The 23359-nt window shown below is 39.5% G+C and overlaps 1 long non-coding RNA gene across 1 annotated transcript in view; it reads left to right on the top strand.

The window, feature by feature from the left end:
- The first annotated feature begins 1560 nt into the window (after positions 1-1560).
- The window catches only part of LOC116964844, a 29258-nt gene continuing 7459 nt past the window's right edge, over positions 1561-23359 (top strand). Inside the window, exons 1-4 of the long non-coding RNA XR_004408984.2 lie at positions 1561-1679; positions 3437-3499; positions 8040-8193; positions 18927-19112. This is a non-coding gene — a long non-coding RNA (uncharacterized LOC116964844). The remainder of the gene's footprint in view (positions 1680-3436; positions 3500-8039; positions 8194-18926; positions 19113-23359) is intronic.

The following is a 23359-nucleotide window of genomic DNA, read 5'->3' as shown; positions in this document are numbered from 1 at the left end:
CAGATTAAGGGAGCGTTGGGGGTTGAGCACCTGCTCTCCTCTGCATCCCAACGCTTGGCGAAGCTCTTTCCCAAACTCATAAGTGTTAGAGCCATTATTACGGTACCTGTAAGACCGCAGGACTTCTCGGAAATTAAAGGTGTCCCCAGCCTGTGCCAGCGTCCAGTGTTGTATTAGAATAATAGAAACGAGGTTTTCATTGTCCTTCCAGTTTTCCAGGCCCTTGTCTTGGAGTATTGCAGCGTTGCCACATTCAGGTTTTGGATTAGTACACTTCAGCTGCCTATAGCATTTCTATGCTTTTTAATTAATTGGAAGGCGGTGTTTGAACTGCCCAGAATGGTTATTTAAAACAAATAAACAAACAAACATGCTTAGGACCCAGTTTACATCATGAAGGAACGGGGCGGGGGGGGGGGGTGTTTTAAAACCAGATTTTAAGTGTTTTGCCACACAGTCTCAACGCTTCCCTGATAGATATGCCATTTTAGGGGTTAATCTAGGTTCTGGGTTTTTTTTTTTGAAGCACTGCTCAAAAAATACTAGATTTTATAATTAGACTGCAAAAAACCTAAACAACCATAACTGCAAGGGACTCACTTATATGCCTAGCTTGTTTAATACTAAGGTAAGCGACTTCTGGAGGCACTCACAAGTTCCTGCTATGTGTCTAGCTCTTTTAGCACCAAAGGTAGCAGACTTACGGGGTGGGGATGTCCATCCACATGGTTTCTTTGGCAGGGGGGTCTGCTGCCTTCTTTGAGGGCAGCAAGCAGAAAGTTTTAACTTCTTGCCGCCTTCTTTGCCTTTTCTTTACTTGACAAAGCAGCAGTTTCTTTCCAGTTCCACTGCTGCAGAGTTAATGCATGGTATAAAGACAAAGATCTCATGATCTTACCCAGGGTATGCTTCAATATTATGGATATTTACATATTGTGTGTGTACTGTAGAGAGAGAGAAGCAAGTGAGTGCAGAAATACAGAAAATTAGTTATAAAAGCCTGGATATATGATGTTATAATTTTCACCCTGATAGAGACATAGTGGAGATTAATGGGTGTTAGCGACTATCTCCAGTTAATGCATTTTTGCCATGCAGCTGGTAGATCCTGCCTCTGAGGCAAGAGATTTTTTACAGTTCTGTAACTCTTATCCAGTGCTTACTCCTGATCCAGAACCACTAAGCCTTTGGTGATGCTCAGAACTGTAGTTATCTTCCCAGGAATTTTATTGAAAAAATGGTATTTTCTGCTACTCTTCAGCGGCAATGTGGCAGTCAGTAATAGTTTTCACTTCCAGAGAGGTGTAAAAGAGAGTTCATAAAAGTGTTCAAAGATGCTGTTAACATTTTGTTAATCAGATAGCTTTTTCAATAAAAATGTACGCTTCCACACAGATATGCAGGACATGAGAAGGGATTGCCAAACACCTTAAAAAGTGCCATATAAAAAACAAGTAAAAAACAAGCTTTCCAGATGTCAAACCTTTAATAATTCAATTTGACGTATTTCTGATTATGTTATATATTATATTTGATTTTATATTCACACAGCTTGATTGCACCAGACTACAAAGACAGAGCAAAGAAGGAACACTGGTACCTGGCAAGAAAGGAGACTTCCTTCCTTTCCAACCAACACAGCCCATGCTAACTACTATGCTGTACACCTATTGCAAAAGGTGATTTCATTTGGATTATTCTTGGGGTGTTTTGACAGTGTTCGAAACATTGCAGGTGTTTTCAGACACTGAAGGAGAGAGTTTCTTTGTCTGGAGGAGCTGGCAGTCTGTTGTGCCAGTCTCTTAAGGATTTCCTCACAGACAGAACCCTGTGCCAGTGTGAATCTCTGAGAAAATGAATATGAAATCAGTGACAATGAATGGTGAGTTTCTAACATAGCCTTTAGATATTTGCTGTATAGGAATATCAATCATACAGAGAGGTGCAAGGGTGTTATTTAAGTAGACATGATACAATACTACTACAAAAATAAAATCATTACCTGCATGTGAAGATAGAGATCAGGGTTAGCAGACTGTAACTTCCTCTGTGAGCAGAAGCTGTAGCTTATGCCTCTCCAAGCCTTTAAAACTGCATTGAACAAATTGAAATAAAAATGTCTACAGAGGGATTATTGTGCAATGACAGAAAATGAACTAGATAACCTAATCGGTTTTTTCCATAATTCTTTGTTGGAAATTTTATTTTGTGAAAAAGTGAAGTTTAAGCCATTGGCTAACCTGACACTTTAATTAATCAGACTGTCTATTCAACTCAATTCAGCAGGTGGTGTAGAGTAACTTTCATTAGTCCCTGGCACTCCAGCAGAGCTTGTGAACCTGCTGAAATGAGTATTTCTCACAATGTTCTGAAAAATGCAGAAGTTTCCCTTTATTTTCTTGTTTTCTTGCTGATAGGTTAATTTTCTCCTAACACGATTTATTTTATGAGTGACCAAACTCATAAAATAAAGCTGGTTTATATTCCAACTGACAGAAGTAGGAGGAAATTGTTTAAAATAATACATGGAAAATTTGGCGATGTTCATCCCTAAAATCTAGAAAAACATTTCTGTAGAAATCAGCAGAAAAATGCCAACCATCTTTAACAGAATTTCTGCAAGGCCTTCTAAGGACTGCAGAGCTGGGAGACAAGTCTTTTTGTGGCGATTGGCAGGAAATATTAGGCAGCCCTCATCTTATATAAACATTGGGTGCGCATTTAATAATTACAGTTTTATGTTGTGAAGTAAGCGAATATTATTTATGAAGGAACTTTTTATTAAGGGAGTAACTATTTCTTTGCCCAGTGTAAGGGTGAGTATAGTTAGCTAAGGCAAGACCAAGATTTAAAGGTTGGTAAACGTCTGATACTATGCATAGTTTGTGTTTAACCAGTTAACTACTATATTTAGGCAGGTAAAAATTTCTAGGAAACTGGTAGATAAATAGCTCCAGAGGGGCATGGACAAGCTACTTTTCTTCTACCTCACATTTCTGAAAAAGATGTGGCTCTTCTGGTCCTGCTAGCCCAGCCAGGGTCTGATTCTACATCTGTTTGCGTGCCAGCATATGGAGGAATCCACAGGGAACACAACAGGATGCTCACTTTAAAAAGGAGCCCTGAAATATATTGGCCACTTACTAAAATTTTAAGTCCTATCTTTCTGGCCATCACCATTTCCCTCCTTGTAGAGCTTTGAACAATCAAATGCATTATTATATTGATGAACGCTTATAGATGTTTTCAAGACAATTTTTAGCTTGGGACTCTCTACTGGCTTTGGCTGGGATACAGTTAAAGTTGCTCACAGTAGCTTGTGTGGGGCTATGTTTTAGATTTGTGCTGAAAACAGTGTTGAGTGATTACACAGTGGCAAGGCCTTTTCTGGTCCTCATCGTATTCATGTAAATTATTTTGTGTTTTTTACATTCAGGAAGCAGACAGGCACATTGTGTGGTTTAAACAAAGCTGAGGATCACAGCAGACAACCACTGAAGTAAGTTCACTCTGGAACACTATGCCTGAAAGGGATAGTATGATATATAAACATGGGGTTATCAAATACAAGATGAGAAGTTACACTTTTTCTGTCTTTCAGGGTAAATTCTTTTATAATATTGTATCCAGCTGCAGTGTCCTCAGTCTAAGATAAATTGCACGTAGCTCAAAAACTGTTGGGAGAATTGTTAAAGGTGTGGAAAATTGCTTCTTAGTAAGAGACTCCAAAGATCAATTTATTCACCTTACTAACCAGAAGTCTGTGGGTTTAACATAAACATCATCTCTAAGTAACTTGCTTTATAAAACAACGTTTTCAGCCCACAATATGTTTATACATAACAGTCACACCCCTCAATGTATATCAATGTATGGCAAGTCTTGAAGCTGAAACTAGGCAGAATCAGACTACTGTACAAAATTTTAGCAGTGAAAATAATTAACAACTGGAACAACTTTCTAAAGGTTACTTTTCTAAAAGATGGGATCTGCTTCATATAATAATTAAGTGAAGATTTAGCTTAGACAAGCTCTTAGCTCTTCTTTTAACTTAGAAGAGATGAAAGTGGGTGTTTACTATAATTCTTCCCACATTTATAATATACAGATGCACAACATTTCTTCAAATGAGTCCTGGAGTTTTTCACACTACACATAATGGAAAACTTTGCCCTTTGTCCTCCAATATTTGTGCTTTACTAGAAAAAGATAAAAGATCAGTACATCCCCTGAGTTCAAAAAAATGATTTTGTTAATAAATTGGGTAGAGGTGAGAGGGCTGAACTGTTCCAGTTAGTGAACTGCATTAAAATGTATCAGGGGAAAGGTAAGAAAGAAGAGAAATTTTCCAAAAGAGACTAGGGAATGTCAAAGAAAAGCGGTATGTAGAACTTACATTTATTGGGCCCACTTAGCACTCAGTTTCTCAAGAAAAGAACTGAGTGGTCTAAAATTGTCTTTGGGAATTTCCACCACACAGAGGGTCTCCCACATCAGTGTAAAGCTGACACTATCATCAAGGGGTACCTGAACATACTTTCAGGTTTGCAACATTCATTTTTGAGTCTATAAAAATGCCGAGCGTGAACTAGAGCATCAGACTGGCTGTGAGGACTGAGCAGCACCTGCACAGCTCTGAAGTTAGGTTAACATACAAATGCTGCAAAGCACCTTTGCCCCACACTTTCATATGGCCCCTACATGCTGGGGTAGCATATAATGCAAAAGATATAGTACCATTACCTTTCCTTTGAAGCATGTAAAAAGATAAAGCTCTCAAAGCATTACAGAGCAGCTGGACTAGGGCCTTGGAGACATTCACTGCTCTGTGGTGTAAAATGGATGAAATGACCTATAGCAACCCCATCTTGGTAATTTTTTGCTGTGACTGGAGCAGCTTTTCCCTTATGCTATATAAAACATTTCCATCAGCATTAACCATGTTGCCCCTTGATCCTGTTTACCTCTATTGAACAGAGACGGTTAGTGACAGATGATAAGAGTTAAATACCACTGAAAGGGCAGCCCAAGCAGTTGTTCAGCCTATTTACACATTCAGCGAAAGGGGTAAGGAACATGAGCTTTGTTACTTCTCACCAGAGGTTTTGGGGCAGTTTTACATCACAGATTTCTCTGTCTTCCTTGTTTTTCCTCTTCATTGGTTGCTTTCTTTCTCTTACTTTTTCATTTTCTACTCTATGACTCTTCCACCCACGTTATCCTGTTAACACGCTCAGCCTGGCTGTTCCCAATCTATTATGTTTGGAGGCATTCACAAGTCCACTGTTGCTCCTTGCTGGTGCCCTCTTTTTCTAGTTTAAGTCATTCTTGCCAATCCTGCTAAAGTCCTCCAGCTCCAAAATTCAAACCTTCTTCCTCTCTCCAGCAAGAACTAAGCTCATCCTTAAGCAACCTGTCTTCTACTCTAGCATGCAAATTATTTGATCAGTCACCACATGCTACTTGGCATTAAATTCGCAGTGACCCAATGAAGCAGATACCCAGTTGTTACAGGCAAGGTGTGACTATTGCCCTTATTTTATCATATTAGTATATATTCTGCAAAAGTTAGTGCATGTGATGTTTTAGTATTTTAGGTGATAGTTGTAATAAATATTAATATACTTTCTAAATAAAAGAACCTGGTTTCATTACAAAAATTCGGATACACCAGCCTTATCCAGGAGACCTGGAGAAGCAGCACAGATGGACTGTACGTTCCAAGTCTCTGGGTGTTTCGGTGGTGGACAATGGACAATGGTAAGGGGTGGTGGACTGTCTGACAGTTGTAAGGAGCTCCTTTCAACAGCCCTTCTTATCCCCATTTTGAGGCTGTGGTTTCCATGACAGTGACACAAGAATGTGGGTCCTCCGCATTACTGGATATGCACCGGGATGTCTTGCAGCTGTTGATGAGATATCTCTCACCAGCACTATCGCTGTGGCCTTGCAGCAGGGTCTTTTCACAGGCCAGATACCTCTGGTGCCAGGATGTTCTTCACGGGTATCTTGCAGCTGTTGGTGAGACATCTCTCACCAGCACTATCTCTGTGGCCTTGCAGGCAGGCAATCTTTGAGGCAAACCACTCGAGACAAACAGTTCTTAGTTCAGTCTCTCACAATATGAAATCTGGCCTCTGCAAGCTCTTTAAGAAAATGCTCTGAGCTAAGGAAGAGTCAGAGCAAGGTAAGACACTTAGCAGAATGGTTATCAAAGTTAAATATGAAAAAGTTGGAAAGGAGAATGAACATTATGAGTCTGGACTGAAGCCAAACTTCAGTTACAAGCCACTTTATATGGACAGCATGTTGTTCTGTACCTACCTGTTGTGGGGTTCCTTACATTCATGCAAAGGTCAGATACTGATCACTGTCAAATATGAGATTTGTGAACTAGAGGGACAACAGGCTGCATGAATGATGTCAAAACCAATGCTTCTGGTCCCTCTTGCATCCTAAGCTATTTGTATGGAAGATGTTTAGAGTGCATACACAAGCAAATAGTCCTGTGTAGTAAAGGAGAATGCTTGCTGCCAGTCACCTGTTTCTCACTTGTGAAATCCAAGGATTTACCTTGCTTTTAAATTGCTTATATTTCTTTTGAACTTTTCAGCACCTTGATAACCTGTGGAAGAATGTACTGCTGAATAAAGTGACCCATGTTCTCTCAGACAGCAAATTGCCACTGTTCATGGTGGCTCAATTGTTCATCACTTTAAAGAAAGAAATGACAGATCAGCCTTGAGTCTATTTCTTACCAATGCAGTAGGCCATTAACGTAGTCTTGTTTTTCTCTTTTGCTCTCAGTTTACAGCAAAGACTCTTAGAATTAATTTGTTTTTTAAATATGGGTTGAATAAATATACAGAATATGCATGTGGGCATAACAGGTGCTACAGTGTCTGAAAACACTTTTATTGATTTATTTTCCCCAGGTACTTTAATGCCATTCAGGAATTCTTTTCAGGAAGATTTTTCTGTTAAAAGAAATAACAGATTGGAAGTGAATAAACTGCCTTTATGGGGATTTACATGTTATATAGATATTTGTATTTGGTAAACAAACAGGTTTGAGCCAAACTTTTAGGTGCCAGAAGGTAAATAGGCTCAGTGGAGCTATGACACTTCTATCACCCAATTACTCCATAACCATCCAGTTTATAGTGTTGCTTTAACAGGAAAATGAACTGCAAGTTCATATTTCTAATTTTATTTGTTTGTTTGTTTTATTCCACTGTGTTTTTATGCTTGCACAACTACAAGAGATAAAGATTTTCTGTTAAAAAAAACTTTGCCCCCAACAATGCTCCTTAGCATTTAAGACTGCTTGCCCATAGCAAGGACAGCTAGAGTCCATCCTCCCTGATTTCTTTACAACTATGTAATCCAAGAAGCTATTGATTTTATTACTCTGCTTCAGTATTGCCCAGACCTCAGTGATCTCTGCCAGGCATGCTAGGTCATCTGTTTCTTGCATTCCAGCTTTGTGCTCCCTCCTGGAAGTTTACCTCTTACTCCTTGAAGCCTACATGATCTGGATCAGCAATATAAACTTTTACAGTTTTGACTCTGTGTTACGCTTGTATATTTTCTATCAGTCTCCTTAGTCTGGCTGATCTGTAATTTCCCTCTTGGGCTTTACTGCCAGCACTTCAGATTTCCATGTATTATAGAGACTAGAGCAACCAGTTTAGATTTAGATATCTAACTCTTCAGATCTCTATGGTGGCATCTACAGTGTGGGTGTCTGGGCTCCCAATATAGCCAGGAAGGGGTGCAGACACCTCCAGAGGACAATTCACTTGATTTACCTCTGAGGCCTGTCTGATGATGAGCTTAACCACCCTCTACTTGAGCCTGGTTATCAACAGGGACCGTAAAGGGAACTGGGAGTGACTATGACTTAAATGCTTAAGTTCCAGATGCATAAACTTTAGCAGATAAGTTACTCAAAACCACCTTTAAAGCACAGAAATGCTACCTTGTCCTCAGATGATACTTTTACTTACCCTGCTTCTTCTACTGTAATTCCTGGGTAGGATTTAAAACATGGTCAGCAGAGTGCTTGCTCTCCAGAAGGAAATGAACCCACAGGACAACGGGATGGCGGGCTCAGTGCATGGGATTTCAGCTCATCTACAGATCTGTGCAGAACAAGGGATCCTGCATCTTGTATCAGACACATGGCAGAAGGTAAATCCCACTACCCAGGCTAACATCATCCATATTTATCACGTTCTTTTACACTCTTTACTCTCAAATTAATCCAAAATATAAACTTGCCTTGTCAGCACATATTATTATGTGAAGAATAACTGATATTTTTCTCAAAACTATGTATTTTGACCAGAAAAAAAAAAAAAAAGCCTTTCTACATGAACTGCAGCTGATGGAGAAACAACTACTTTTCTAGAAGTCACTAGTCATGATGCACTATAGAAGCTATTTGTTTATACCAAGCACTGTTACTTTCTGCTGTATTGCCACTAACAAATGTGATTTCTAAATGGTTTACAAAATTATTCCCGTGGAGGGTTTGAAAGCACATTGTGCTTGACAAAAATAGGTTGTAATGCAGACACAACATAAAGAACCCAAAGCAAATGTTCATCTGTAGACATATTAAGGGTATGGTATTCTCCAGAGAAGTAGCTTCCAAACTGGAGACTGCAATGCCACTTAAAATTACAAGTGGAATCATGAGCAGAAGTTTTACTCTTGGCATCGCTACAAGCAAAATAAATGATCAGTAACATAGCAGAGGTAATACCAGCCACCGCAACACAATTTTTCAAGATTTGTGTCTCTCCCATATGCAAGCTAATTATGTGATTATATAAGGAGAAAGAACCAACACTTCAACGTGTATGACAAAAAAATGCATCGTGTGTTCACTTGTGTTTGTTGTATATATAAGAGAAATCATAGAATGGTTTGAGTTGGAAGGGACCTTAAATATCATGTAGTTCCAACCCCCCTGCCATGGGCAGGGAACACCTTCCACCAGACCAGGTTGCTCAAAGCCCCGTCCAACCTGGCCTTGAACCCTTCCAGGGAGGGGGCAGCCACAGCTTCTCTGGGCACCCTGTGCCAGTGTCTCACCACCCTCACTGTAAAGAATTTCTTCCTTGTATCTAACCTAAATCTGCCCTCTTTCAGTTTAAAACTGTTACCCCTCATCATATCCCCATACTCCCTGATAAAGAGTCCCTCCCCACCTTCCCATAGGCCCCTTTTAAGTCCTGGAAAGCCACTGTAAGGTCTCCCCGGAGCCTTCTCTTCTCCAGGCTGAACAACCCCAACTCTCTCAGCCTGTCCTCACAGCAGAGGTGCTCCAGCCCCTTGATCATCTTCATGGCCTCCTCTGGACTCACTCCAACAGGTCTGTGTCCTTCTTATACTGAGGGCCCGAGAGCTGGACACAGCACTGCAGGTGAGGTCTCACAAGAGCTGAGTAGAGGGGGACAATCCCCTCCCTGGACCTGCTGGCCACGCTTCTCTTGATGCAGCCCAGGACACAGTTGGATTTGTGGGCTGGGAGTGCACACAGCTGGCTCATAGTCAGTTTTCCACCCACTACTACCTCCAAGTCCCTCTCCACAGGGCTGCTCAATCCACTCATCACCCAGCCTGTACTTGTGCTTGGGATTGCCCCAACCCATGTGCAGGACCTTGCACTTGGCCTTGTTACACTTCATGGGGTTTGCATGCGTCCACCTCTCCAGCCTGTCCAGGTCCCTCTGGATGGCATCCCTTCCCTCCAGCGTGTCAACTGCACCACACAGCTTGGTGTTGTCAGCAAACTTGCTGAGGGTGCACTCAGTTCCACTGTCCATGTTGCCCACAAAGATGTTAAACGGCGCCGGTCCCAACACCAACCCCTGAGGAATGCCTCACCTCTTCCTTTTTGCAATTCTATAAGCTTACAATGCTCTGTTTTAAAAAAATACTTCACAAGGCACAGATACAAATGAACTTGAGATTTGAGACTCTGTTTTTTAACATGGCACATAAGCCATAAAACCAGGATATAATTTCTTTTAGAATATGCAATCTGAAACCTAGTAATGAACAGGAACCTTTTTCAATAGTTTGTCAGCGTACATCAAACACCACAAAACATGTGTGAAGAGTTCCAGAACAGGAGAATATTGGATTCCCAACAACAGAAATTGCCTTTGGTTTTCCACAGCACAGAAAGTTGCATTTGTTGCTTCCGTGGCTGGGTAGTTTCATGATCAAGGTGCGGCTGGCCAAAGAGACCTATAAACACACGTACAGGATTTTTGGGGTAGAATACAAGAAGAGCAATTTGTTAACACAGCTATAAACTGGGAATAGCTTCAGATAATTAGCATCAAAGTACTTCTGCAGTTTTTTATTCTGATCCAGTCTCTGTCAGCCATTTCCCACTTAACTACAGCTTTTGCTTAGGTTCAATATGTGGAAGACACTGGACACTTTAAAATGAACATACAGCGTGCACCTAAATCAGAGATTTACTTAGAAAGTTGTACTGCTGCTTCATTACAAAACAGCTTTTAGGTTACGTTCCTTTTTTTATTATTCTTTGGGAGTCTGGGGATTGTAAAGTACATTCTGTTAATGTTTTCATGGTTTTTATCATCATCACAATGACTAGAAACTTATATAAAAAGACCAAAAAAAAGAAACTGTTGTGTAAACTTCAGACTTGATTTCTCAAAACCCCCACTCTACTATATCATGAGAATCATTAAAACTATTAGTGATGGCCCAGACTGGAGTTTTACTGTATATCAGGGAGACACTGAAACTGCTTGCATCCAACTTTTAGGTTTGCTCAGTGTTACGGTCCTCATCGACTTCAAATGACATAAGAGGTATCCTCAGAACATCTGAAGATCAGATAGCAACTGAGACACCATAAACGTAGCTATATATGTGCTCTAATTTGAAGCTCAGAGGTACTTACAGAATAACCTGGTAGTACACATGCCAATTTTGACTTTAAAACTCTATTTGTAAATACTGTGTAAAATCAAATGAGTAAATTAAGGTTTCTATAAGTGTTTTGAACAAACTAAAACAAATTTGCAAACTCTCTAGATAATGAAACTTTCCATCTTAATGGATTACTCAGTGCATTTGATCCTAAACACAGATCTGAGACTTAAACATTGAAATTAACCTTCTACCACACATACTGCTAATGTTTGGCAAAAACAAGATCCAAGGCTTAATTTTTTTGTTATGATATGGCCCCTTTAAACCACCTCGACAGTGTAAAACATGTGTACAATTCCAGGAAATGAAGTCTATGCCCTTTAAAAGCCCTATTACTCTGCTATTGTGCAATAAAAACATCTTATTGTAAAAGAAAATTTAAGGGCCAAGAATCTAATTGAGATAAAATCAGATCTTCATGAGCTCTTAAGAGAGCTCTATGCAACTGTAACACAATCAGCAAGGATCAACTAGAAATTTGCATTTCTTATATAGAATTTGGAATGATGTATAAAATATATTACAGAACTTGTTTTGAATTCTACTTGTATATGCACTTTACCTCTGGGCATGTTCTCTCTTGTTTCGGAAGATCTGACTGAAATGTCTATTTTTTCCATCACATTCTCAGTAAATCATCAAAAAGGGAATTGCCTAATGGCAGATTTAACAAAGAAAAATTACAGCCTGTGTAGAATTCCTTTATAATCATAAAAGGAAGGAAAAAAACCCTTGTCTCAGTATATAGATACTCTTTAAGGATCCAGTTAAACAGAAGTATAGAACTAATATCAAATAGGTTAAATTCTTTTCATAGAAGTATAGGAGAACATAAATTCATGAGAATGTAATATGTAATAATCTGTTAGGAGTAAATTACAAGCACTATTTTTTAATTTGTCTTACTGGTTCAAAATATCCACAAAAGTATGATTGCTGTGGCTGCTGTTGTAAGCGGATAAGGCCCTGACTCAGAGAGCTTTGTGCCAGGGACTATCCTATCAATAACCTTGATACTGAAACCATTGCGAAATGCTAATGATAAGAATACACAGCAACCAAGGATTCACAGGTAAATTTTCCTCTTTCCATTCTGATAACACATTTATATAGCACTTTATACTTCTAAAGAGGTAGATAAACATTAGTGAATTAATTCTCGCTTGGAGGAGGTGCTTCCACTTTATTTTACAAGCAGTGAAAACACTTAATAGTGAGTCACTGATTTAAGACCTGTCCAGTCTCATGCACTGCATGTGAGACTTACTCATTTGATTCCCTTTTCATCACCTGCTGCTGTGGCACTTCTAGGTGAGGTGCTTGTTGTACAGCCACATCAACTCTCTCCTGCTTTCTGATCCCACTCGCTAGGTGCTGTGATCTGTTTGCCAGCTGCATCTTAGCTCTCTTCACCCACTGCAGCTTCTGTGCAGGGACAGGTGAGCCATGCTGCTCTGCAGCTGTGGGTCATTACCCAGCAGTGCCCCATGCCAGGGAGCCCCTCCAGAAGCCAAAGCCCTCAGCTGTAGATTTGCATCATGATTAATGATGCAGGCTTACTTTATGTGATCTGACACACATAGGCAGACTGCCCAGACTGGGACCCACCGGACAGATGGACAGCCCCTGTCATGGGCATGCAAAGTCACACATCCCATTACACGATCAAATGTTAGACCTGACTTGAAAAATCTACCATAATATGAAAAACTCGATCCAGGTTTTAAAGTATTTCAGCTAATCCTGCTTTTAAAGCCGTTGAAGTCCTACTATATGTCATGTTCCAAGCAGCCTCAATTGGCTTTAAAGCCTTCTAAAAATGGCTTTTAAACAATTCAATAAAAAAAGTCCAAGGCACCTAAAGCTTACACAGTAGCTCCAGCCAAGCTTAAAACTGAGAAAGCACCTCCTCAGTGTGCAGTAGGTTTTTAAAAACTGATGGTAGCAATTACATTCACGCTGAAGTCTCAGCTTTGCCACAGGCTTATGCAGTCTGCTAGAGGCCACTACCTCTCCGTAGTAACAAATAGAGATGTTAAGAACAAACATACTGTATCATGTTTTCTGTAGATTTGAAAATGTTCCCATTTATTCAAGTGTGCTTGAAACTATGTATCAATATAAACTATTTAGGTTAGTAATGAATATCGATACACTATATGCATCATCTTCTCTTATCTATTTATATATTTACCAGTTAAATACTTCCTAAGACAATGATCAAGTAACATAAAGTCTTCTCTACCATCCTTAGAGAGGGCCAGATTGGTTCCAGCCATGCAGAGGTTCTCTGTGCATGCTAAATATGGTCTCATTAGCAGTGTGAACACCACCTCTTTGCTGAAATAGCCCCTCTCAGCTGGTTACTCAGAATCCTGTAGTAAATTTAGATCTAAAGCCCATCTCCAGGAAGGCAAGTTCAGTAGGCGTTTCTTCAAAACTGTGGCAAGGTTAAAGCACAGCTTCTTCCAGAGGTGATTAAGCATAGCTCTTGCAATCAGAGCCTAGCAAGAAAAAAGCAGAGCTTTGAGAGAAAGGGTGACAGAGAAGAATGTGTTTTAATCATTTTAGGCTTGTTATGGTTTCCATTGTGGAGTATACAAAATCAGTCCCATATGAGCCTGGGCCAGATACAGGCGAAGGAGGAGCAACTTCTCTAAGAGTTCTTCAGTACGGGAAAATCATGATCTTAAAAACTGTCAGCCCTCTGCAAAGAAAATACTTACTTACAAACACAAATAAAAAGTGTACGGCATGCCATACTGTAACATTCACAGCCAGGCCTTTTGCTGAAAGTTTGGAAATTTCCCTCTCTTCCCCATTTACTTTAAAAATCTCTTCTTTATCTGACATTGTTTATGGTTATGATAAAAATGAGGAAGATTTTGGAGAGAAAGAACATGTGCTCTTAATTCTTACTAGAGATTTTCCACTGGGTTATTTTTATACAGTCATGTGATGGTGATTTGTAGACCACAAAGCTCTGAAGATCATTTCCTTCACAGATGTTGGAGAAATCTACATTATTTTACAGGAAGAGAAAGCTTCTTTATACTGATACTGGCATTTCACTACAGCTAAATAATCACAAGCTCAGATACAATGAAATGTCAGTAAAATTTCATTTTCAAACTGGCTGGTCTCTGTTATCCTCTTTAAAATTAAATCTATAATTGACCACTAAAACACCTAGCTCTTTATGCAATCATTCAAAATAGCAGACTTGAAAATTTGCCTTACTTGATAAACTTGCAAAAATAAAAGTCATTTAAATGAAAAATCAGTTACATGAATTAAAAATCTTGTTTCTAGATCCCAAGAGAATTATCATACCAAATTAGGCTATGCCAGTTAGATACTTAATTATCTTGTCCAATGTCTGATTGTCATCACTGAGAAAGATATTAGGCAACAACATGAAAAAGACAAATGTCTTCTTAACCATGTGCCACTAATATTTTCCTCATCCCCTGAACCCAAAGGTTTGTATCCATTTTCCATATTCATATGATGTCCAAATCCTCATCTACATAAATATTTAGCTGTTTTCAGCTGAGCTGTTTCATTCAGTGTCATCCGGCAGCAAAAATATAATATAATATGATATAATATGATATGATATAATATAATATAATATAATATAATATAATATAATATAATATAATATAATATAATATAATATAATATAATATAATATAATATAATATAATATAATATAATATAATATAATATAATATAATATAATATAATATAATATAATATATAATATATAATATAATATATATAATATAATTTTAATGGGATTAAATTTAACAAGTCCAAATGGCAGATTCTGCACCTAGGATGGAGCAACACTGGGCACAAGTATACACTGGGAAGGGAGTGGCTGGCGAGCAGCCCTGCAGAAAGGGATCTGGGGGTGCCAGTCGGCAGAAACGTGCCCTGGTAGCCAAGAGGGCAAACCACACCCTGGGGTACATCAAACATGGCATAACCAGCCGGTCAAAAATGGTGATTATCCCGCTGTATTCAGCATTGGTGCAGCCTCACCTTGAATATTGTTTGCAGTTCTGGGCCCCACAATTTAAGAAGGATGTGAAGCTCCTTGAATGCATCCAGAGGAGGGCAACAAAGCTGGTGACGGGTTTGGAGAGGAGGTTGAGGGGTGACCTCATTGCTCTCTCCAGCTTCCTGAGGAGGGGAAGGGGAGAGAGAGGTGCTGAGCTCTTCTCCCTGGGATCCACTTGTAGGACGTCTGGGAATGGTTCAAAGCTGCATCAGGGGAGGTATAGACTGGACATTAGGAAGCATTTCTTTACCAAGAGGGTGGTCAAACACTGGAACAGGCTTCCTAGAGAGGTGGTCAATGCCCCAAGCCTGTCGGTGTTTAAAAGGCATTTGGGCAAAGCCCTTAAGAACATGCTTTTTCAGGGTCAGCCCTGAAGTGGTCAGGCAGTTGGACCAGATGATAATTGTAGGTCCCTTCCAACTGAAATAGTCTAGTCCATAGTAAAATATAATATAGTGTAATATTTACTGATATTCACTTTTCTTTGACCTTATCCCAATTTCATCTGTTCCTGATATATAACTCTATTGTGCATGTGTAAACCATAGGGAAACTCTTTTTTCAAAGCCTCTGAAGCCCATGAATGAAGACAATTTTCTCTCCTTGGCATATAATAAGATTCTTTCACTGACTGGCTTTATGCAGCTGCATAGACGCAGTGCAGTAGTGACTGAACTCAACAGCTGTCTTAATGTACCTGTCCCCTCACTTGTTTTATCTGTGACTAATGGTGTCACTGTTCTTCCTGCCACCCACACTTTCTAAACTAGGTGTCATTTGTTTATTGCTTTTTTGGAGCACTTCATTTTCACCACCATCTTCATTAATATAAAATTTCTCATTCTCAGCTTCACAACCCTGCAGGATGCCCCTTTAGCTTCCTTTTTTCCCTTCTTCATATGTTCACGAACTATTCCAATTCTTTTGTGTCTTTTCATTCTCACAATTCAAGTCTCAGTATTGAACCTTAAAGCAGAAACTCCACCAGCACACCAGGGCTTTTCTTTCATGACCCACTCTACTCATGCTTCTGGCCTGCAGCATCAAGAGACATAGCTGCATTTAGAAATATCTTTTGGCTTGCATGCATCGTCAGCCAGACACATGTGTGGGCAATAATATATAAATTTATGTTTTATGTGGCTACAAATATTTTAGGAACAGCAAATCACCCTTGAATTATTTTGCTGTTGTGTTTGACATTTCATGTTATTTTTGCTAGTTCTGGAAGAGGGAAGATGGTGAGGGGGAATGAAACCTACTGTCAATATTTTTCCTGTGAAGGTTCATGGCATCTTTACCATTAACTGTCTTCAAACGCTCTTAATTTTGAGATAAATACTTTACTGTGCATAGTGGGCTGAAAGGAATAGTATACATTTATGCAGATTTTATTAATTATTATGAACCTCAGAAGCTTAGTTTTTGTACTGTGTGGTGGGTTCAAACTTGCTGTTCTCTAAATTTCCTTGCCCTGGAACATATTCTAATGTTGGACTGTCACTGCCAAATTTTTTTGTGGACTCTCATCAGAATCGGAAAGGTCCCATTAAAATACAGTTGTTGAGACTTAGTTTTTGATGTTATGGAAGGATTCATTAGCACCTCAGCTGAATTCAAAACCAGAAGAGGAATTTTGGTTACATGTGAAAATAGGACTGTTAAGTTTTACCTTGGTTCCTATTTGGTTTTAGGACACCCCTGTGGGGAAAGAAGAAAGCAGTGTTCTCAGCCTTTGCTGTGGACATTCAGTTTTACAGATTCTAAATTGGTGGAATATGGTCCTGCTTGTTTACTGACAGAAATATCCCATAATAAATTACTTCACTCCAAATCTCTTCTTCTGGTATCTGCCATGAAGCTCCAGTGCCCAAGTCAGTGTTACCATATTAGCAACTCAAATGGCTTAAAAAAATATATAAAAATGTGTAATTTTATACAAATTTATTCTTTCTACTTAAAGTGGTTTTCTACTTATTTCTGGGAAAGCAACAGAGGAACCTGAATATGTTACATTAGAGCGGATAACACCTGTAGCACATGTGATGCTGCCAGGTGACACTGACATAATGTTATCCATGGAAAGCTACAGTTAGCCACATGTTGGGATGGAGAAAGACCAACCCACTCCATTCAGTCATCTCAGGAAGCTGAGGCGGTTGAACACAATTCTGGTCTGATCCTGGGTGGGCAGCAGAGAAACAGGAGCAAGACCCCAGCTACTTAGGAGCCACTGCACATGTTCCTCTGCCTTTGTTTTATTTTAAGAGCAAGTAAAACCTCAGTAGGAGTTTGGTTTTCTCTCATGACAACAATCTACAGCCATCACAGTTTTTGTAACATCTAATGACTTAATTAAGACAGTGGGTGAGAGGAATTATTCAGATCTTCGTTCAGCCATTACACTGGCCTGGAGAAGGGGAGGAGGGCTCTGAAGGCTCACATCTGTTGAGTGACATGGAACTACACCACCAACCCAGGAAGCTGTGTAAGAAAAAAAAAAGTGTTTTTCAAAAAACAGGAGAACCACCTTGCCAGGAAATACACAGCAGCCTGGAACTGTCTCCATCAGACAAAACAAGCAGTAGGAATGGAAGGAGACATTAACACCAAATCCTGCCCCAGTGAATTCAGTTGCAAAATTCTCATTACTTCAAGGGACCAAGACGTTGCACCTTGCACTCACCTGTGGGAGTGTGTTTTCTTAAAACGATTAGGAGAGGCTGAGGAATCACTTTCAATAGCCCATTATGAAATAAATGAATCCTAAAAGTCTACTGGCCCCCACCTCTTGCTGTAACTGTTTGCTTAAGCTAATCTTCCCGGTTCACATAAGTGAAGATTAAAGAGGATGATAAAAATCAGCTAATAGCTAATGAAGAAGGTTTCCTCTCTCTTCCTGGTTATAGTTCAGCTTATTTCATTACCTGATTTATCATCTCTAATGATGTCTAAGCACACATGGAAGTGGGGGACATTTAGGAAACAGCAAATTGGTCCTTGCTCCAACAACCTCTCTGTGTACAAGGTGGCAGAGGTGATAATATGTCCCAGAATGGGAACTTAATGGATTTATCTGGTGGAATATTACATTTCAGGGACAGAGAAGTGAGAACAAGAGGCTTCATATGGCTAATTGCTTAAATAATGTGGAAACTAGATGAGCTTGAAAATGGAATGAATAAGAAATTGTGCAGAGGCAAGGAGAGTAAATGACTCACTTTGCTTCTCTAACATAATAGTGAAAATCTGGCAGGTATTTGGTGCTAGGAAGTAACAGTGTATTAAAATTTGTAGAAGTGGTTGGTTAGAAGCAAAATGAGCTCTGTGTAACACAACATTTACTTTTTTATTCTGAATTCTTGTACACAAAGTGTTTGGCTGAAAAGAGAACAAATTCATACTTATCATGTGCACGTATAAAGCAGACATCTTTCTGGGAAATGCAGGGTGAAATATCCCCACATAAGTCACTGGGAATTTTTCTTTCAACTGCAAGGAAGCAATCCAAAGAAAATAAGAGATGAAGAAAATTAGCATAATCAGCTCATGTTGTTTAATCCCTCTGGTCCACCTCAAGAACAGTCTCTGGGTGTTACTGGTTAACACTTTTAGCCCAGCCAGGTTTATATGACCTGTAATTTCCCTATTCCACTGACTGTTGTAACTGTCAGATAGCTCACAATGTGCATCTTGGATTTTGTAGAAAGATGCACTGCACGCAATATATTTTAGACGTATAGTTATATTAAGTGTAATGGAGAAAAGAGAGCACAGAGAAATATGGGAGCTACAAAAGAAATGCTTTCAAATCTGATTATTTTATATAGGTATATTATGTGTATATTTCTGATTCCTTCCTTTAAAAAAGCTGATAAGATTTGGTAGTGACTGGAGTGATGACCATGATGGAGGTTGGTGATGGATGACAGACTGAAGAACACAAAAGGAGAAGCAGGGATTGTAACAGAAGATTTATGAGAAAATCAGAAATCTGTTGAAAGCTGTGTTGTTTCCATCAGACAGCATGAGCACTGAAGGCTCAGAACTACCACAGGTAAGAAATTCAGTTTATCTTAAGCAAGTATTTATGTCTCGCTTAAGTAATGTTTGGCACCTGTCACTATAATGTTTATGTCAGAGACATAAAGTTCTCTCAGACTTTATTTCCAACAAAAGAGCTGCAAAACCTATCCTTCAGTTCAGTCAGTTTCCACTGACTAAGGTGAAATAACCCGCAGATAGCTTCCATCTGAAATGAACTGAATATGCACTGTTTGCAGACCATGCAGTGCATGCCACAATACTACTAGAAGAGTAATTTGATACAAATTACTGTTATTAATGAAATTCTTGCTGTTACAGTAGAAGAAAGGAAGTTAAATGGCAGCTGTTCTTATAATTTTCTCCTGAGAGTTGAAAAACACTTAGATTTAGACACCTCTGCTTGATTAGGTGCCATTAAACAGAAATAATGCCAATTGTGTAGAAACTTTCCTCATTTGTCATGTACTCATCTGGTTTCCTTAGTTCTGGTAAACTCAACAATATGACAACAGCTGATAATATGGATTTATGGCCAAATGTTATTCCGTTATATAAAATCTAGATGTTATTCCAGTACACAAAATCTGAAAGAGGAAAAGGTAAAACCAGCGTATTATGCCAGTTGCTGAGACAAAAATCTTGACAGAAATTGAATATTGATTAAATTTGGCAACATAATTTGGTGGAATGGGTGGTTCCAAATAGCTCTAAGAATGCTGAACAAAGATGAAGAGATACTGACACTAGAGGTGGTCCCTGTATAACAGACTTTGGGGAATGGCTACAATTATTTTGTATTTTCTAGAGATTAATTTGGCTTTGTAATATGCAAAGTTCACACACACACACACATACCTATGAATCATTTTTCAGTGGCACATCTATAATTCTTACAGATGTTATCTTGCAACACAAGAAGAAAAACATTCCAGTCATGACAGTTTCTGTTTTTAAACTAGATTCTGAAAAAAATAAAAAAAGCAAACAAAGGAAGTGCTACAAAAAACTGCAGCCATGAGAGAGAATAATAATGGCATAGGCCACTTAGTCCTCGATAGTCAGATGCATTACTCTGAGCTCTAATGTATCGAAGCTTTCCATGGCTTTCTTCCCCTCCTCCCACAGTTACCAACAGCATGCATGGTTAAGAGTATGAGCAAGACCATATGACTTATTTTTTTTCCTGTGAAGGACCTCATCAAAAGGGATTACAGTGGTTTTTCAGGGTTGGTTTTTTTTTATTATTTCAATATTTTGCTTTCGTTAAAAATTTCAATCCAGACTCCCAAGGAATATTCTTTCTAGTTAAAAAAAAAGATAACAGAAAAGTAACTGAAGCTGTTAGCTTCTGTAGTTACAATGTTTATCATATGTGAACTGCCAGTTTTTGGGACATAAGACAATGAAAAACAGTGTAATCAAGTTTTCAAAGGATGTCCAACACTGCTCAAGGATCTGTCCTTACCCTGCTTCTTATGCACAGTCCCATCCTCTTCCTCAGGCCAGCAGTTGCAATCGTGTGTTCAAGTGATAATCCCAATCAGGGAACTAACTAATCGGGGAGGGGGAGAAAGGGGGCTGAGTCCATACTCTGGTTCATTGTATAGCCACGTGAGCTCCATGCTGGGATAAGGGGAGGCCACTGAACAGTGTTGCCAGGAGAAAAAACAAGGGATCACCCACTTCACCAGCAGCACAGGAGTCCATCAGTTCAACCAGATCAGGAAAGTTTACCCAAATGGCCCGATCCAAATCCTGCTAAAGCCAGTGCAAACACTCCGCATCGTCTTCTGTTTGGCAGTATTTCAGAGATGGTTGACCAGAGAAAGCACGACTCCATATAGCAGCACTACAGACACCCTTGCCAAAACACCTGGGAATAGTAGAAGAGGGCACTCAGGAGTCAGGGCTGCTCCTGGAATCATCCACTGCAACTTTGAAAAGCTTTCTCACAGTGCTGAGCAGTAGGGAGTGAATCCTGTTTAATAAGACTCTGGGTAGGGACCAAGAATTTGGCTCTCAGAAAGGAAAACACAGCATATTTTTTGCTGACAGTGCAAACAAAGATCCTTTTGTAAGAACTGCCATGCCAGACAAGTATGTTTTCCATAGTTGATATCTGAAGACTTTTTTTATCTGGGGAAAAATGAGGGTGCAATTCCAGGGACATTTCTTCAAGAGCAGTCCTGGAACATGGCTTGTGTGGGAACACTGAGCTGGGCTGAGGAACTGCCCAGCCAGTAGAAGGGAAACAAATTTTTCTTCCAGGTTTTTTTTCCAGCAGGGTGCTTCTTCCAGTTCATTGCACCATGAAATTATGCTGTGTAGCTAGATAGAGTGGAATAGAGTAGAGTAGAACAGAACAAGACACATCAGAGTGGAATAAAACAAACGGTAGAAACACTCCATCATTTTCTATGTAGATATTAATTATGAATGTTCAGTCAATATACTGATGCAAGTTATTAAGTATTCATAGTAATTTTGATTCAGTTCATCTGCATCTGATATTATCTGAAATATCAATATGCTAAGTTTTTTGAAATTAATAATGACTATTCATACTCTTGGGTATGCTAGGGTAGAAAAGCATCAAGAATGTTCCTTTTAGCTATTTCTCTACCCCGCTGTTATAAAAACTGTCAATGGCAGAATTTCCACAGCTCTCTAGGAAGCTCATCTCTGTGCTGAGCTGCCTTTGTAGCTGGAAACCTTTCTGCAGTACCTAATGAATAATCCTTTACTGTATATGATGTCATCCTTTTTCTCCTGCCCTCAAAGGTAATGCAGAAAATGTGATCACCACTGGACCTTTTTTCCTCAAAAAATCAACTGGTATATGGATATATTTTGCTTTGAAGGCTGAAGTGGTTTTAACCAAGATAAATAAATCTTATCTTACATGAAAAAATGGGGATGACTGAATTACGCCTTCTTCCTCAACCTCATATATAACACCATCCTTTGCAAGAATATTTGAAACTTCTTGTAAGGTGGCAGTATTTTCAAATAAGCAGAAGAAATCATTCCTGCACCCTTTCCACTTATACTTTTGAGTACTGAAACATTTAAAGCTTCCGTTTCATTCCTTGTTCATGACAATCCTAGCTGCTCAGAATACGCATATGGAAATCAGGTTAACAGAAGTCTTAGCTATGATGAAAATGCATGGAAAAAAGCCCTTTCCCCTCTTTGTGGTATGTTCTGTTTTGTTTGTATCAGCCTTCTTTCCCAAAACCCCTTTCCCGCTCTTTAGCTCCACTGCAAGCAAGGTGATTGTACAGGCTGGAGTTTTTGGACAGCATTAGTGTTTCAGCCCACCCTGAGCAATGACAGAAAACTGGACTTTCTACAGGGGATCCATTCTCTGCCTGGTCCATAAGTGAATGCAGCCCCTGGGTGACCCGGTGCGGTGTTTCCCATGCAAGCGTTAGCAATACTCCAACAGCACACTTCGCGCCATCGCGCAAGATCACTACTGTGGCTTACTGTGCACGTGTCACAACTGAAATGTAGACTGAAGCCCACAATATCATCCCCCCCCATTGTGAGCCTTTGAACCTCCTGTTGAAAATGCACATCCAGAATTAATCAAATTCTTTATTTCAGACTCTTAGATTCCTCACTAGTAGCAACTTCTCACGTAGCTACCTCATCATTACTGTTAGTGCCTCCACTGCCAGCAGAGGCTCCTTCTGTCCTGGAGAACAATGACTTGGCTTCGGTTATCCACACATCTATGACATCTCACCCAGATTACAGTGATAGAACATGTCTGGCCCTAAAACCTTTGACAAATGTCTCTAATACTGCCCCATCTCTTCACAACCCTGTCCTTTGGTCCCTATGCCAGTTTCCATTACAAAATGTAATTACATTCAAGACCTCTGTCCTGACCTTTGGAGGAACCAGTGACCTGTGCCCAGAATATCTGAAAGATCAGCTAAAGCCTACAAATTAAAATCACTGCCAGCAGTTCAGTTCCCTACTCAAGTGGAGTATCTTACAATGACAGTAAAACTCCTTGGTCTAGAAAGTCACACTGCTTGTAGTCCTGGTCCAAAACTATGAAATGATCTCTCACAAGTTTAGAGACATTATGGGCATCATGACATTTTGCTCTAAGTGGTATGTGTATTTCTTCAACTTAGTCTTCTCTAAGAACACAGAGTATTTCCCTGCTGGGAAATGCCAGGTCAGTGAATAGAAGCTTTGTAGAAACTGAATTTTGAGCCCCTACTTGGAAGCAAATACTTT

Source organism: Tyto alba, unplaced genomic scaffold, assembly GCF_018691265.1.
Source record: "Tyto alba isolate M040663 unplaced genomic scaffold, T.alba_DEE_v4.0 Super-Scaffold_9, whole genome shotgun sequence".
In the NCBI taxonomy this organism is placed as follows: Eukaryota; Metazoa; Chordata; class Aves; order Strigiformes; family Tytonidae; genus Tyto; species Tyto alba.
Note: the sequence above shows the minus strand (reverse complement) of the source record. Positions and strands in the feature narration are given on the sequence as shown.